Here is a 19,032-nt window from a genome sequence, read left to right as displayed (position 1 = left end):
TATGTTCTAACACTTAATACAGATACCAATCATGCCACCCTCACATGGTTATAATGCCACCCCGTAGAGACATCAACCATCAAAACACCCTACCTGTTCTGCCAACATACATATGGCAATCCCGGCGTATGAATCATGGAACCAAGTGCACATGTGGCTCACCTCTGAACACCAGTACCTCAACGCCTTTGGCACGAACCACCTACAAACATACCTGAACACAGTACCAGAGTACTTATTTATTTTTTGCATTTGTAAATCGCGCGAGCCCGCAGGCAACTGGGCGCTAGGTACATGAGGTACAGTTGATAAACATGAGGGTAGCAAGTATCAATGAAATGTCAAGTTGCAACTTCATGGCGTTGTGGCGGGATACAGGAGTCAGCGACGTCAAACTGCACACATCAGTGCAAGAGGAGCGCTGATTTGCATTTCCCCCTCTCTCCCTATTAACCAGACACAACGCCCCCACTGTTTCATGTCCAAGGGGCCATGCGAATGACTGTGGAGCAGGGCATAAAATCCACTAACATGCTTTAACATACATGACATAACAGACGTTCTGTAACAACCAGCGAACGCTAATGCAAGTCTTCAAATGAACAGTCCTTGGCAACCTAAAAGCCAGACTCACTGCATACTTGTGGAGACATGATCTGGCTCTCCATCACTCACCCATCACTCGCCAAGTCTTCCTGCTTCTGCCTATGAGGGGTCGCGTCTCGCTGGCCTTGATCTCAGTAGTAAGGATGTGTTGCAGATGCTGTGTGTGGCGGTTTAGCTCTGTTTGACCTAATCACATTTGAACTGATTTATTGTACTTGTTTTCGGTCTAAAATGCCAGGGGAGACCCCCACAACCCCTCCCACTCCCCCTCAATCGAATCTATACCCTTACCCACCCCATATATATATTTATTTAAATTTGACTGAAAAACAAAAAGGTCAACATGATGCGATCAAATGTTTTTGGTCACATGTTTTTAGGTCAATTATGCTAATACCGTGCGTGACAGCTGATGGGGAGAGCGCTACCACATCGTGTTCCCAGGCTGTCATTGTAGTCTGACTTGAACAGAGTGGCATTGTACAAAATGCATGTCCTTGTGAAATCCTACATGTCTTTATTGCTTTTTTATAGGCCCATCGACGTGAAATCCGAGTTTCATGGCTCCAGTGAATCATCTGCAAAAAAATCCAAACCCTGTAAAAAAAAAAGCCACAAGAAAACCCTTTCCAGCCGTAGCTCCAGATCCAGGCTCACTGCGGTTTCCTGGTATTCAGGGCCAAACCAAAACACACAAGACATAAAATGGAAACATGTGTTTGGAAACTCCTCTCTGCCACCCCGTGCTATGGAGTGCACTTTCTCACTACAATCTTCTCAGCACAGAAGCAGTGCCAGCTGTCCACCCAATGGCACACAGGGAGAGAATCTGCACGATTGATGTTTTTAGTTTCGGCTATTAGGTGGTACTTAAGCATCACCTATAAGGTGAAACTATTGCAGTGGTGTACAGCTAGGAGGGAGATGGAATGGGAGGAGGAAAACACAGTTTGAGGGTGTTGTGTTATTTAGCCATTCCCATTCACACCCACTAACTGCCCCTTCTGCAACAACAACAAAATGAATCCATTGTTCTCTTTGGGCTACCTTTATCAAGCAGCAATATTAAACGTTGTTCTGTATTAATTAATTGATCTTGTATAACGCACTTAATACTGGAGACCAGTCTCTAAGCACAGGACTGGGATTTGAATCTGTTTTGCTCGGTGTTGATCTGCTTCAAAGACAAACACGTTGCCCCTGAACTAGCCTCACAGCCCATATAGGGCCTGTATCGGGACTGACAGGGTTAATTCCAAGCAGTCTTCTGAGTGTTAAAGGCTTAATTGCATCTGTAAAAGCATTATGTGTGTCCTCACATCTGTTCCTCGCATCATCGAAGTCCTGTTTTATCAAAGCTGACAATTTTGACTTGGTCATAGATATTAGATAGCCAGCATATACCCCAGATACTCACACCATTGTTCAGCTGTTGGCAATTTATGGCCAGGTAATACCATTATGGCAGAGCCTGCCAAACGCTTATGCCATCCCCGCACCAAAACCAAAATTGTTGATGTTGCTCATGCTAGCTTTACTCTAGGACGCTAAGCAAATAGACTGGCTTGTTGAAGGTAGGGACGGTGGTTTCTGTGGATTGCATGAGATGCAGTCTGATTCTAATAGTCTTTAAGCTGCATTCACCAAACACCATAACTAGTCACTACTCAGGAAAGGACTTAAGAGGAGGTGTTGTCTTTCTTACTGGTTCCCTCTTTTTTGTTGTTGTAACTGGATTGATAGACAGAAAAATTGCTACTTTCCTACTAAGGCCATAGAGACTGATTCACAAAGGAGCAAAAAAGACAACTGATGTACATGTTGTCTACATTTTGCTTTCATGTTGGCATTCGTTTGGTTGATCAGGTCACAAGTAAAGCGCTGCATGTAACAGCTGCCTGCTGCACTTGGCAGTATAAAGTAATCTGGGATAAAGTCGCCACGGAGCGACATTTCCCCAAGTGTACACTCCCACGAAAATCAAGAACTTTGCTCAAATATTCTAGGACTGGAGTTAGAATAGTAAATAATACCCATCTGAGAATATGTGGGGGAAGGCTTTTAGTGGTGCACGGAAACAAAATCGCCTACCTGGCGACTTTTTCCCACGGAACATTCTCACATAGAACCCACTGGGCAAATACAAAGCCCATGACTTGGCTGCCTTAGCTTTTCAGCCATCCATGGCCATAAAAGGAGTACCACTAAAATTCAGGTTATAAGTATTATAACACTTAGAAGCTGGAGAAATCCGATATGAAGCACTATATAAGAACACACAACACTTTATTATTAGCTACAGCTTGCAGAGGTATTTACATACATTTGTCAAGTACACATTTGTAAAAAAACTCCATGCATTACATGGATAATTGCAAAAAGGGGAAATCACAGAGTAGTAATGGGTGGTTTGGTGCAATTTAATAATAGCATGTGCTACCACAATGGGGACATTATGACCCTGGCAGTAGCCGTGCCGGTAAAACTGGTACAGCTGCCGCCGGAGTCATTTTTTTTACCGGCACCCAGCTTCGGAGACTTTCCGGGACATTCCAGCCCCGGCCGACACAGTAATTCCCCTTTGCTGGGTGCCGATAAAAATTGCTCCCCATTCCAAGGGCTCAATGGGAAAGGGGAGGTCGGATGCACCGGCACCATTCGTAAATGGTGCCGGTGCATCCGACATGGTCTGCGAGTGGGTGCGGTTCCGTCCGCCAGAACAGAACTGGCAGGCGGACAGGCACCCGCTCGCAGATTCATAGTTTTCTGGTCCAGAAACAATGGTACCAGCAGGCTTACCAGTACTGTTGTTTCCAGACCGGCAACCTCGTAATGAGGGCCAATGTGTATTAAGGCATTGCTGCAAACACAGTGATGTAACTTGTGGTCACAGGTTGTGCAATCATCATAAATAAAACGAGGGAAGCTGTGCAGCACAAGCCAAAAAGGCATTGAAGCAAGTCAGTAAAATACTCTACAAGCAGTATTGTTCAGAAATATTGAAATTTATTAGGTTTAACATAGTTTACAAATGTTTCACCCCAGAGCCCTGCACTTCATCAGGGTTCTGAGTATTAATTTTAAAATGATAACAGTTTTTAGCATTGCAACACAGTCAAGATAGACCATTAATCTTGCACTGCTTGTCGCACATATGTCTATTTTCCCAAAGGATGCCATGAAGTTACTGTAAAGACGCCGGTGGGGGGTGTCTGTACTTCCGCTCTCTAGATGGTAGAGGAGAGACACAGAGGACCCCAGCCAAAATTCTCTATTGTGGTAGCAATGGACGAGCAATCAAGGCCTAGCTTCTCAGGAGGTGATGCGGGCTGGTTCTTAAGTACAGTGTAGTCCCCAAGCACCCACAAAGGAATGTCCACACACTGTATCGGTTAAAACACAGTCTTTATATAATTAATATTCAAAGGTATATACAATATCATGATAACGCACTGTGTGCTCGGAAAATCAACAATGGTAAATATATACAGTTCTAAAGTGGTACCACAATGATTATTAGATCTCTTTAAAGTGCATCATCTATACGGTCAAAATGTCACACAGATCAATAAAGAGGAAACCAGCAGTAGAGAGAGGAAGAAAAGCAAGATGGTTGAACACTTTGCAGAATACTGGTCACTACCGTTAAACACAGCTCTGTGTTGAGATCCCCCCCACCTGGGCAACCTGTAGAATAAAGATACAAGCCCAGTCCCCATATTGTTCACACTAGACTTCCCAATAGTTCTGAAACTCCAAAGTACCTGGCGTGGTAGCGTTCCTCGTTGGGGAATCGACAGCCCTTCTTGAGTGTCCTCCCTTTAAGGCAGGAGTCACGGGTCATCGAACGTCCGACGCAGAACAGGTTGAGCTACGACGGTGAAGTGGCCGCTTCGTTCCTAGCAGTGCTATGTAATGAGGAAGCGTAAACGTCCTGCAAGGAAGAGGCGTGTGGGGGACCTCGATAGTTCTGGACCGCAAAGAGTTTGAAGAACTGTGGCCCAGCAAGGGCATCGAGTCATCAGCGTCTCTGTGGTATTTGGGTGGAGGGAAACCCACCGGTGGATGCTCCTCAGCGCGTCGACGGTCAGGCCTTCTCCAGCAGGATACAGCAGCGACGATGCAGATGAGAGCGTCCTTGGATTCGAAAGTTCTTAGGCAAATGGGTGCTTCACTTTGTGATTCCGCAGAAGTCCCTGTATTGGGTCGGCAGCCTGTCGAAGGTCTGTCTTACCAGGGAGCTTTGGCAAAGATCTGCTGGTGCACGATGGTCCCTCGTAGCTCGGGAAAAGGGCGCCTTACCAGGTCCTCTCTGGGTCAGTCCTTAGAGGAACAGCAGCTTTCAGATTGTGAAGGAGAGCAACAGAAATTCTTCTCGTCCAGCAGGGCTTCAAGGTCAAGCTTCAGTTACTCCAGTTACTCGTTGTAGTGGACTTCAGCTTCTGAACACAATTCCTGGCAGTGAGAGGTCCCCAGATATACTGTTGATCTCTGAAGTGTCCGAGTAATATATCATGAATACATGAGGCAATTATACAGTTAAATATATTTATTGGGTCAAATGATATAATAACATAAGTATAGTAATATATATAAGGAATGGAGGAGGGAGACAACCTATACTATCGGGAGCTGGACAGTTATCATTTCAATTTCGTGCTTCCTTCCAGAACTCTATTAACACCTGCGTTCCAAGTGTTCTAATGCTACTCACCATACCATGATCAGGCATGTCTCATACAGATCAGGCAGCTTCTGTCAGATGGTAAATACTACACATCTCCCTCCTTTTATATTGTACTAACAAAACAATTTCCATTTACACTATTCCAAACTATGTACAATTGCTATGGAACACACGTTTTCCCTTTGCACTATTCACAAGCTATGTACAACTGCTGTAGCACTCATTCCAGCTGGTTCATTTGAACTCCACATAGTCCTCCATCTTCTTCGGTAGTCGATATGATCTGCCAGATCGCGACATACATGCTCCATGTCTGGAGGTGCTTGGCAAGGAAAGATTGAACTGCTCAGATTTGCCATTATCTCTCCTCTCAACAGTACTACTTACTTTACTTTTAGCACTACTGCTTGAATTTCTAGACATCTTAGCATTTTTAACTGTATTCTGGTCTATATCTTTCACTTTTTTCCTGTTACCCTCATCACTTTCACACATCCAAATTCTTTCTACATTCCATATCCTATTGTCTTCTGTTCTGACAGCATTGCGAAACGCTTCTATCACCCTAATAGGATTGGACCATTTGCATGGTCCATTTCTTAGAGCAAGAGGCAGTAACACTTTAACAAACTTACCAACAGCCTTACGCATATCATACTTGTTGTTACGTACTTTCTTATCGTAATTAACCTTGTTTCTCTTTTGTGTTTCCCTGATTTTCTTTCTAGCACTAACTAACTTCTTTTCTATTTCTTTACTACCTTTAATAAGCCAAATGGGAGCCAATTTGGTGTTTGCCTTTCTTCCTCTGCTATGCTCAAAAGGAGAGACTCCTGTACTGGTATGTGGGGTGAAGCGATGAGCAATTACTTTCTCCTTAAGAGCATCCTCCCAATCTAACCCATTGGCCCATGCCATTCTGATGGTTTCTTTCAGGATCTTATTAAATCGTTCCACTGTTCCATTAGTTTGTGGATGATAAATTGAGCTAGTTTTGTGCTCAATGGCAAATTTTTTACAAAAATCAGCCACTTCCTTAGAAATAAATTGAGTACCGTTATCAGAGAGGATGCTTCCCGGATAACCTTCCCTCTCACATATATTTGATAAAAATTCCACCACAGTTTTACCCGTAACACTAGGAGTAATTAAAATCTCTGCCCACCTGGTGAGAAGATCTATGACTACCAAGCAATACTTTTGTACACCTTTACAACATACGGGACCTAAAATATCCATGCTTATATCCCTCCACACACTATTAGGAATATCAGTAGTAACCATTGGTTGTCTGGAACCCACACATTTTTTCTCATCATCACAACAAAGGATACATTCCCTAATATAACGTTCAATTTGCAGGTCACAACCAGGCCACCAATAGTCATTCCTAATTCTTTGCTTAGTCTTTATCACTCCTTGATGACCCTCATGACCCAGTTCTATAATCTTCAACCGCAGATCCGTCGGCGGAATGACTTTATCTCCTCTCATTACAAACTTTCCATGTACATGTAGTTCATCTGCAACCGTCCAGAAAGGACTTAGATCAGCCCCCTCAAATTTAGATTTCTTCATGGAATCATGACTTTGAATCAATTCTTTCAATTTCTTGATGTTATTATCATTACATTCAGCCTGATCCCAAACATCTTTGGATATAGAAGAATTTTCCACACAAAATACCACCTCCATGTCTTCATCCTCATCACCAATCTCAGAAATGTTGGTTAATCGAGATAAACAATCAGCAGACACATTCTTTATTCCTGGAACGTATGTCACAGTATAATTGAACTCTTGCAGCATCATGACCCATCTTCTCATTCTGTTGGATACTTTATTGAGACCTTTTGACATGAACACATAAGTTAGAGGCTTGTGATCAGTTCGAAACTCAACTTGGTTGCCCCATATAAAGCTTCTAAATTTATCAGCTGCCCACTTGATAGCTAAAGCCTCCTTTTCTATAGTGGCATATGAAATCTCTGCTCCCTTGAGCAATCTCGATGCGAAAGCAATTACTGCTTCCTGTCCATTCTTCTCCTGTGACAATACAGCTCCCAATCCTATATTGCTAGCATCTGTAGTGATTACAATTTTGTCATTAGTACAAAAGTTCTTTAATGCAGGAGCAGAATTTATTGCATCCTTTATGAATTTGAATTCACTTTCACATTCCACATTCCACTCGAACACTTTCCTCTTGAGTGCCTCTCTTAATGGAACAGTGTGTTTGGCAAAATCCTTGACAAATTTTGAGTAATATTCAGCCATGCCAATAAATGTCCGAATCTCATCCTTATTGCTTGGGCTTGGCATTCCCACAATAGTGTTGACCAATTGAGGCTTTGGAAAAATTCCTTCTGCCGTAATTTTATGTCCCAAATATTCGATCTCTTTGCAATTTATCTTGCACTTGTCTTTGCTCAAAGTCATGCCAGCATCATACAACTTTCTGCATACATGTAATAATTTCTTGTCATGCAATTCTTGAGTGGCAGCATGAATTAATATGTCATCTTGAAAACAAACCACTCCATTGATATCCTTGAACATACCATACATAACCTTCTGGAAGACTGATGCGGCTGACACTAATCCAAAAGGCATTCTTTTAAATTGATACAAACCATCATGAGTTATGAACGCAGTCAGTTTCCTCGAATCTCTATGCAATTTAATCTGATGATAAGCAGATGACAAATCTAACGTCGAAAATATTTTAGAAGGCCCAATGGTAGAAATAACTTCTTGTATATTTGGTAACGGATGACGATCAGGTATGACACATTTGTTCAATTCACGTAAATCAACACAAATCCTAAGTTTTCCTGACTTTTTTCTTATTACTACAAGTGGAGAAACCCACTCACTGGCATCAATACTTTCTATGATTCCATCTTCTTCTAACTTCTTTATCTCCTTGCTGACTTCTTCTCGTAACGCTAAAGGAACGCTTCTCAACCTTTGAGCTATGGGTTTTTTATTTGGCTTTAGCAATATTTGAGGAGTATAGCCTTTAAGACACCCTATATTATCTTGGAAGACCTTTAGTAACCCAGCCCTACGTATAATATCACCACCATTAATCGATTCAGTACTTCCACTGTTTATAGCCAAGACTGATTCCTCACTGGTTGAGTCCACTTTCACTTGTAATTTACTCTGGTGAGTCCAGCTGAGTAGGGCAGTCTTCCCTTCGCTTGTAATATATATTTTTCCTTTTGCACTTCTGTTCTTAAATTTCAACCTTCCCCAATGCCAACCAATGACATTAATTCTCACACCTCCATATGCCCTTGGATTGATGTCTGTCTCATGCAAATATTCATGTTTATTCCTGTTCCAAAATTGCTTCGGCAGGAGCGTATACTTTGCACCCGTATCAATCATCATGCATACTTCATTGCCATCAATCGACACCATTGCCCTGGGACTTTCCAATACTTCTTCATCATCATCGTCAGTTATAGTGCATACACACTCATCTTGAATTTCCATTTCACTACGATCACTATCAGAGTTATCTCCTATCCAATTCATGGCACTGTCGCTAAATCTGCAACATTTTGAGAAATGACCTTTTCCTTTGCATCTGTTACAAATGATCTTTAATGCTGGACAGTCTGGGTCATCAGCCCAGTGATTCACATTGCCACATCTGTAACACTTTCCTTGACGTTTTTTTTTCCATTTTCCTTAATTGATTCTCTTTATGGTTTTTCTTAGAAACTTCATATGATGGACCTTTCTGACCATATTTGCTTGATCTTCTATCCGCTCTCGTTGAATTATATTGTTTAGTGACAGATCTCCTCTTAGCGGTGTCATTATTGATCATTGAAATCAACTCCTCATCATGTGTGTCATGTATTTTACTATTACTGTTTCCTATTTTTACTTGTTTCATCTTGTTCTCCAATTCTTTAACACACTCCTCGGTGTGCTCTACTTCTTTTGCTACTCTAAGAACAGTGTCAAGGGAAGGATCACTTTCTGACCACAACCTTTCCCTTACTTTGCTACTGCGACACTCCAACATAAATTGGTCTCTGAGTCTCTCGTCCAATTGCTCATTGAAATTGCATGATTTTGCCAGTTTCCTTAATGCAGTGACAAACTTTTCCACACTCTCTCCCTCCTCCTGTGTGCGTTTGCCAAACTTATAACGCTCTAGAATTATGCTCACTTTTTTTTCAAAATGTTTATCAATTTTCTTTACCGCTAACTGGTATTCATTCAGATCCACACTCTCATCTTCTGGTAATTCCGGAAGTGTTTCATATTTTTCTTGTCCAACAGGACCCAAACAGTGCAAAAGTAATGATTTCCTTTTTTCTGCACTGCAATTAGTACCACATATGACACCAGCATAATGTTCAAACGATTTTATCCACCTTTTCCAAGGTAAAGCTGGTTCGTCAGTGCTGGGCATGAAGAAAGCAGGTGGAGGCACACTGCTGAATGCCATGATAGATTATGTTATGTAAACCACAACAAAAAAAACTGTATATATTTTGCTGCTCCTTAGGATCCAACTTGCACTATATCAGGTTGTGTTTAGGTATATGGGCACTTCCTACACAATCCCTGCCATTATGCAAGTATATTTTCAATCAAAACTTGTTCCCAATGCACCTTCTGAGGTTGGATAGATAAGTATAACCTTAGTCAGTAGAAGAGATCACTCATATAATGTTATTACAAACACTTCCTCTGACAATACTTATTCAGCACTGTCGAAGTGCCTAAATTGTAGCATTACGTCGGAAAAATCATGTGTACTGCACCTTTAAGGCAGTTCTCCTGTACAAGCGCGTTGTGCGCATGCGCGAACTCCGCAGTCAATGTAAACAGATTGGTTTACACTAAATACTGCAGCGGCTTAGTGATCATATCACGGAACATCCTAATCTTCATGTGCCGCACTGGAGCTGCCAAACGTTACCTTCAGGAACGTTGAAACGGGGCCGCTTCTACGCTCGGGCATGAGCGGAGCAGCTCCGTGTACTTCGACGCCGCGTACATTCAACGCATCCCATCCTCGTCGCCACTTGAAGTGTCCGAGTAATATATCATGAATACATGAGGCAATTATACAGTTAAATATATTTATTGGGTCAAATGATATAATAACATAAGTATAGTAATATATATAAGGAATGGAGGAGGGAGACAACCTATACTATCGGGAGCTGGACAGTTATCATTTCAATTTCGTGCTTCCTTCCAGAACTCTATTAACACCTGCGTTCCAAGTGTTCTAATGCTACTCACCATACCATGATCAGGCATGTCTCATACAGATCAGGCAGCTTCTGTCAGATGGTAAATACTACAATCTCCCATTCATTCCGCTGGGTCATACTCAAGCCTCCAAACACGACTAAGGGCATTCATGCATGCAGGCAGGCAGCCAATCAGGCACACACTGCATTCAGGCCATTCACTTCTCTCCAGACACTCACAACAAGTTATGTGTATTGGGACAAGTACCAAGCCATTCAACAATCCACACTGCATTCATACCGGTTTCGGGCACGGCTGTCTCAGTGATTGCGTCAATCACCAGATACTAGACACCCACAACATAGAATGTGTATTCATCACACATTCCATTCACCCAGCTCCCACCCACAGGTGTACCCACAACATACGGTTGTTGGGAAGGCTCCAGCCAGTCTGGTCAGCACTTCCACACACTATCATACATGGAACTTCCACCCAACAGCCAGTCAGGGGGAAGGGACAGAGTCAGGGCTTCCCGGGACTTCGGGAAGATCAAGGCAACAGGTGATGGAAAGCAAGAGGCCATGGGGGCCATTTTGTCTCCATCAGGAATCTACTGATTCCAATGACAGGGCCTGGGCATCCCAAAATGGGGGACGCTCAGGGCACCAGTCAATTCAGCACGTAGCTGCCACCAGCCAGTACCCTGCTCTGTGGGTCACACACAGGTGCCCAAAAACATACACTAGGGGCACCCCTACCCATGGGTGCCATAAGGGTATCCCATGGGTCTGTTCACCAAACCAAGAGAGACAGCTGCACCGCCAGGAGTCCCACATGAACTCCTGCGCGGATACACGACAGAACACATGATACAACGCAGTAAAGGACAAGGATACGGAGGCCATGTCTCTCCGATGCATTTCCAGCATCACAGTGACATCCATTTTCAAACAGCGAATACGTTTCCTAAACATATATCACAATATAACTAACTTGCTCCTTAAAATGTGAACACCCTAGCCCCCCTATTACAAAAAAGAAGATTGTTAGGCACTCCAACTCATGGTTTACCCCTGACCTACTAGAATTACGCACCCTGTAATGACAAGCCCAGTTAACCTGGTAAAAATGTCCCACCATCGCTGCAAAACAGGAACTCACCAATGCCTCCAAACAATACAAATCAGCCATAATCACAGCTAAATCCAACTCCTTCACCACCAGAATTAGCGATGCTAAGTCAGACGCAAAAGAAATATTCACAGTTTACAGAGAACTTGAATCCCCTGCTGTTTCCCGCACAACAATCATTAAAGATAGATCTGGTGCTTTATTATCCAAGAGGCACTCCTAGGCAAAATCGACACCTTGAATAGGAAGATTTTATCTCAACAAGCGACAGTCAACATAGTACCCATGACCGTCAGTAATAATTGCTCACCTCCTTCCCCTACTTCCTCCACCATTCAGTTCTTCTTCGGAGACCTCTCCGAAACCGATGTCACCAAAATGATTAGCAGTCTAAAACCCTCAAAATGCAAATGCCGACATATGCCCTGCACCCCTCGTCAAAGACTGTGCTGACATACATCATGTTGGTACAGTCTGTGCCCCAGTGCCCCAGTGCCGACACTGTGCCCCACAGTGTCAGCACTGTGCCCTATCATTACAGCTATCATAAACACCTCCTTCACTCAAGGCACTGCTCCAGCCAGCCTCAAAGAAGCCTGGGTACTCCCTCTCCTGAAAAAAAACATCCCTTGACCCAGCCATCCCCACAAAGTACAGGCTTATCACCACCGTCCCCTTCCTCCTAAAAATATTGGACAGAGCTGCCTACCTACAAGTTCAGCAGTTCCTGGAGGACAATCACATCCCAGGGATGCGGCAATACGGGTTCCGCCCAAGGCACGGCACAGAATTTGCCCTGCTCAATCTAAAAAATCTATTAGATGAGATCAGGGATGAAGGCACGTCTGCACTGCTCATTCTCCTCAACTTATCTGCAGCATTCGACCTGGTCAACCACCAGATCCTCTGCCACCACCTCACCACTCATGCTCTTTTCTCACCTTCAACCACTGCCTGGATAGCATTCTTCCTTAATAGAAGAGTGATGAGGGTCTTCTCAGAGATCACCAATGCCTCTCCCTCGCCTATCACCTGCGGTGTTCCACAAGGGTCTTGCATCACCCCTACACTGTACAATATATTTACAAGGACCCTATTCCACATTTTTGTTACACTCGCATAGCTTACACTATGCAGATGGAACAAAAGGCAGATGGAACAAAAATATTGATCCACCTCTCAGGCAACTAAATAGAAGTCTCTAAGACCCTTAACACTATCTATTCCACAATTCAGGCCTGGATGGCAGCCAACCACCTCTGTCTCAACAGCGACAAGACAGACATCCTGACTGTTGGCCCGCCAAGTGCCCTAAAGACCCTGAACAATCAATATTCTGCCTTCACAATCAACAATTGCTCAATTCCTGTCTTTAACAACATAAAGACCCTAGGGGTCTACCTAGACGCATCACTCACCATGACTAGGCAAGTAAGTGCCATTGCCACTTCGGCAGCCTATGCAACCAAGGTCCTTAATGCAGCCAGACCCTTCCTCTCTAAAAACAAGTGCCTAACCACTGTCCATGCAATCATTGGCTCAAAGATTATTAGAACGTCCTATTCAATGACACCTCTTCCAGAAACATACTCAAACTTCCAAGTAATCCAGAATAACGCCCTTAGAGCAGCCCTGAACATCCCAAAAAGAGAGCACATCTTGAGAGTTAAAAGAGATGCACACTGGCTCCCTATTCAGGAGCGGATCATTTTCAAAACACTCTCCATCACCCACAAGTGCCAATCCAACACAGCTCCATCTTACCTCTCCAAAGGAATTGCCAAAGCCCACTCTTCCAGACCCACTAGGGCCCCCTAAACAGATAGACGAATTGTGCCCAAAGTGAAAAGATGCAAATCCAGAGGCTCCAGCTTCAAATGCCTTGCTGCCAAGCTCTGGAACAACCTCCCACCCTCACTATGGGAAGTAAAATCCTATGGGATCTTCCGCAAAGCATTAAAAACTCTGCTCCTTATCTAAACCTGAATTCCCCCATCACGCCTTTAGCCAGGAACTATTCTGTCCTACAGCCTAAATGCCTGTTCTATAGGATAATTGTCACCTGGTTTTATACCTATGTATGATTCTGTAAGTTTCTATGCTGGTCATATAGCCTTTTCAGCCCCACCCCCTCGCTCCCTACACACATCCCTATCCGCCTGCTTCCTTTCACCCCTCCTCCGACTCTTGTAACTAAGCTAGGTCTATGCATACTCGTGAAACAGAAGGATCATGCAACTAAGCGCTGTACTTATGTATACCCGGTTAACAATGAGTGATATGTCTTTCCCTATGTAACCAGCAAGTATTTCAATAACAGAGCCACAATGCCTAAGGGCAGATTCGCGCTCTATAAATGCTAATAAATAAATAAATGATAACTGATGTTTGATCACACCTTTGTCACCTTGTACGTCTATGCAACTATGACTATATTGTGCCCAATAGCCTCTCTGGAAAATTGATTTAATAGTGCGCTCAGTAGACTCTCTGAGGAAAATTGATTTTAGAAATGTGCCCAATAGCCTCGCTGTGAAAGTTGCCTTTAGAAATGTGCCCAATAGCCTCGCTGTGAAAGTTGCATTTAGAAGTGTGCCCAATAGCCTCTCTGGTAAATTGAATCTAGAAGTGTTCCCAATAGCCTTTCTGGAAAATTGATTTTACAAGTGCGCCTCTCTGTGGAAAATTGTATTTAGAAGTGTGCCCAATAGCCACGCTGTGAAAGTTGCATTTAGAAGTGTTCTCAATAGCATCTGTGAAAGCTGATTATAGAAGTCTATCCAATAGAAACTCTGGAAAGTTGCATTTAGAAGTGTGCCCAATAGCCTCCCTAGAAAAGTGAATTTAGAAGTGTGCTCAATAGCCTCTCTGTGGGAAATTGTATTTAGAAGTTCGCCCAGTAGCCTCTCTGTGGAAAATTGAATTTAGAAGTTCGCCCTGTACCCTCTCTGGGAAAGTTGCATTTAGAAGTGTGCTCATTGAAAGAGCATATAACCCATTATATCACACCACCACACTTACTCTCTCCTTTACATCACCACTCAACTAGAACACAGAGATACTATGACACCATTCGGTATAACTGTTCTCATACCAACATCCGCCGCTTACTCCACATCATTCTATGTAAACACTGCTGGTTTCACACCCCCAACCAGGCGTTCTCCTCAGGCCTAACGCAGCCACATCCGTTCCGGATAAATCCTGCCAGAACGCACAAATTCTCCTGATCTCTCAACCACCACACCTACCGCTAAGAAGCAGCTATTACACGAGTACCGCACGAGCTGCACACATAGCCGGTGCTCACACGCACCTTTTGACTCTCCCTACTCTCTCTACTGATCTGAACTTCGGTTCCCAAGGGCGTTCAACCTACCAGCGCCTTCAGACCATAGCAATGGTATTTAAGGTGCTATATAAGTGCAAAATAACATAACATAACATATTACATTAGCTAGACTAGTACGTTGTACCTGCAACAGCGCCTCAATGCCTACGGGTTGTATTTGTGCTTTACCAATGAAATAAATAAATAAATAAATAAATAAAATGATTTATTGTGAACGACCTTGTCCTTTGTTGTCACACTTTTTCCCTCAGAAACCGTCCTAAACGCATACTGCAGAGATCTCACAAGCGACACCCGTTTTGCACACTTCCGGCACCACTCAGACGATGTCTTCAGTCAGGGTCAAGCAGCATTTGCATACCCTTCCTCTAACCCTTGACACCTGCCCAGGAATGCACCCTTGTGCACATATATATCAAACATATATGTACATGCGGAAAAAGCTCTGTGGATCGTCTCTTTAGAGTTTTCCTGAGAATGGTTGGTGCCCAAATGTGGGCATATAATGCAATGAAAGCACATAGTAAACCTCTTTAAAACTATACATGAAAGACATGAAGGTCAGTGAGGGAATACAACCTAATTAAAGCCTATGGGGTAACGCAACCTAGGAAACTCTCGTGGGGAGTAAAACCCTATGGCAACAGGTGGGGATTGGTTGTGACCTGGAGGGTGAGGGCAGAGAAAGGCAAATGTGGGAATACAACTAAAGCGAGAAGTGAGAGAGACAACGTGCAATGAGGAATTATGTTATGTGTGCTTATATAGCGCCGGCAGCCCGCATGCATCAGGGCGCTGGATGTATACAACCCAAATAGAACATCTGGATGGTTTACACTCTATAAAAGCTCGTGGGGGAGAAGCCCCAATTGAAAATCTATACTCAGTGAATGTATATGGGAAATACAGTTCAAAGAAAGTGATGGAGGAGCACAGCCAAATGAAAGCGTGCATTGAAACGTCATATTTGTATTTGTAGAAAAAATGGTTCAACACAAAAAAGTGTGCCAGCCACACTTGGTCACAACTAATACACCATCCATGGTCTAACAGGAAAATAGCAATAAAGTAGAAAGTCACTAGGTCAGAATAACCTTCCTTGCTTTTCTGGTGTAAACGCATGCACTGGCTGAGGTGATTGAAAGCACAAAAAGCTCACCCAGTCTTGTTTCTCTTTCTATACATTCTATTACGTGGAGGAACATGTGTCAGAATGCCAAGAAATAGAAAGCGGATAGAAACGCTTCCCACACTTGCCATGAGTCAACTTGACACCCCTGACCACATGAAAAGAAATGCATGTGACTCAGTGCCTGTGTGTATTCGAGTCCGAGAGCTGCAGCCGATGAAAGAAAGTCGCTTCCTGTATACGGGGCGAACTCAAGTTTCCCCACGATATGCGGGGTGGGTCATTTATTGCGTTCGTTCGTTCGTTCGTTCGTTCGTTCGTTCGTTCGTTCGTTCGTTCGTTCATTCATTCATTTCATTCTGGCACTTGCACTCCCAGATTGCAACTGTAACTGAGTTTTTTACATTGTAAATGCAGCCAGGACTCCAAGTCCCAGAATGCAGAGAGAAAAGCAGGATTGGGTTGAATGACCTACTCACGTCTGGCAGAGTGATGTGTGAGCTTTGTGTAGGTTTATGTTGTCAAGCGTAGGTCTTCTTCTGGTGTGATGAATTTAACAACGAAACGTTGAATACACAATAATGGCTCTGTTGTTTGATAATAAATCGGATATTAGCTAATTTACTGACTTTGGAACCAAGAATATTGGTTTTAACCCTCAGCAGGTATTCAAGCCAAACAGCTACGTCTTCCTGGGCAAGTCATAACTTTAATAACAATACACAAAATGTTTTCACTGCGCATTGTGGCATTCGATTACAAAGCCATACAAATGGCTCTTTTTGTTCCATAAATAAATAAATAAAGATAAAACACAGACGGGTTTACATGCACGAAAACATGTTTTTTCTTACCAGAGACAAGGAGGGCAGCACCTGTGAAATAAGGTCACGGGCCAACAACAAGCCAAGGAACCCGGGAGATGGTCATGGGAGAGGGGTTAGGGTCGTAAGTCTGTCCCAGGTCGCTCACGCAGGACTCTGCCCCATAGCGGCGGTGCAGGCTCGCCTCGCTCAGAGCTTCCCTGCCCCGCTGCTGCAGGCAGCCAGTGAGTGCAGTGTGTGCAGCCCCCTGAACTTGACTGCCAGTCTGCACGGGAGCGAGGGGTTCGCCCTGGCTGAATGGCGTCTTTATGGCAAGGCTGCCGAGTGTGTGAGTAGATCGCCTTAACATCTGTGGAATGCTAATGGGTGACAGATGAAGCCGGCGGCGGCTGAGAAGAGGCACCGGGAGACGGGCACCTGCGGAGGAAGCGGCTCGCTCAGACAGGCTGAGAGCGAGGCAGTGCCCGCGCCCTGATCCCAGCCCCACTGACTCCGGGCAAGCACTGTCGACTCTGGCATAGATAAATATTATTCCTTGGCTGGAATGATCTAAGACCGGGGAAACATCTGGAAAAGCGAGGCTGTGGGAAAGAGGGGGGGGGGGGGCTCTTTAAGTTTCTATGGCTTCCAAAGAAGTTGTATGGGAAAGTGTTGCTGCCCTCATTCTAACTACCGGTTCTGCCCGGCGTATGTCTCTGTGCCAACACCCACAAGAAGACTGGGGGCGTTCATAGAATCTACGGTGCTCCCTCCGGCCCCGTGCTAGGCTTCCACGGGCTGCAGGTTCATTTCCATGAAAGTGCTTGGAATTCTAGCCTTCTCAGCACTGCGACAGGGATTATTTTTCTAGCATCACTCAACGGGTTGGGTGGGACGCACGCGCCTCGCTCCGATTGCTGCCATTAGGGGCTAGCACTGAGTGGGCTTCCGTGTGCAGACGTGTATAAGAAGCCGTTCTGGACTCTCATGCCTCTCAACTCAGACGCTTTTGGCGGGCGTCACTCGCCACTTAGGCAGCTATCTCACCCGCCAAGCTCCCTACACGGCCATAGAAATCAATGGGCTGTCACCCGCCAAATGCAAAATCGGGTGTTTTTCACCCACCTAAGGGCCATGAAAGGTTGAGAGCTATGGGAAGGGTAGCCCTGGGAGAGTGGTTAGGGACGTAACACGTTCCAGCTGAGCTCCCACAATGCCCTGCCAAGGGGTGTGTGGGCCGAACAGGGCAGAAAGTCCCAGCAAGTCTCTTTCAAGTGCACTTCAGCCATGGCTCAGACGGTGATACAGGTGCTGGGTTAAAACGCAATACAGTTAAAAGAAGTCAGTAAGCAAGACAGTGTATATGTCCTGTATGTAGACAGTCACATTGTTTCATCACACAACTACAGAAACTAGCCAATAACTTATGGTTTCCAAAGCAGCCAACTCGACCACTGCCCTGCACTCCTCATAATGTCACGCATTGCGTGAATTGACATAGAAAATGGCGTCTAACAAACAGCCTTCACGGTTCACTCTGGCTTTCTTTTGTTTGACCCTCAGGTGGTAAGTGGAACGCAATATAACTCCCAGGGTACTGCAGTTTCTCAGGAGCTCGTTTTCTTCCTCGTGTCCCTCAGGACCTGAGGTAAATGCACGGCACTTGTGATGGCGCGTGTGGCATTCTGAGCAATCATGGCTCTGGCCAGCTACTGTTCCTTTAGATTCTAGCTATAGAATTTCTGTAGTTGTAAAGTTTTCTACTGCAACCATGATGTCTCGTTAACTAATATTTTTTAAAAGGAGTATCAAAGGTTTGTCTAGCAGTAGGTTAGGTTAGCCACACCTGTACTTAAACGACATTTTCAGTTAATTTGTGGGCTGGCCTGCTGCCACGTCTACCGAACACTTTGCTCTGAGCATGAACTTTGGCCATTGCAGGGCACCTGCAAGCTACCCATTCTGCCCAGTGTGCAGTGGCCGACATCCATGCTAGTTGTCAGATCCGCCTCACGTCCCGCATGCGCGGTGACGTGAGGCACCCTCAAAATAAAGGGCCCGCCCTGCCGGAAGGCAGGCAGTTCTGGGC

The 19,032-nt window shown here is 44.4% G+C and overlaps 1 protein-coding gene across 3 annotated transcripts in view; it reads right to left on the bottom strand.

Annotated features, from left to right (window-relative positions):
* Positions 1-17,734, bottom strand: part of LOC138453113 (uncharacterized) — a 547,753-nt gene extending 530,019 nt beyond the window's left edge. For 2 of the 3 annotated variants that reach the window (XM_069605645.1, XM_069605646.1), the window contains exon 1: positions 16,995-17,734. The gene's annotated coding sequence lies outside the window, so the exon portion shown is untranslated. The remainder of the gene's footprint in view (positions 1-16,994) is intronic. The other variant, XM_069605643.1, reaches the window with a different exon arrangement.
* Between the last annotated feature and the right edge of the window lie 1,298 nt (positions 17,735-19,032).

This window comes from Ambystoma mexicanum, chromosome 4p (assembly GCF_040938575.1).
Source record: "Ambystoma mexicanum isolate Mex_15411 chromosome 4p, UKY_AmexF1_1, whole genome shotgun sequence".
NCBI lineage: Eukaryota > Metazoa > Chordata > Amphibia > Caudata > Ambystomatidae > Ambystoma > Ambystoma mexicanum.
The sequence above is the reverse complement of the archived record's forward strand: the minus strand, read 5'-3'. Positions and strand labels throughout refer to the sequence as shown.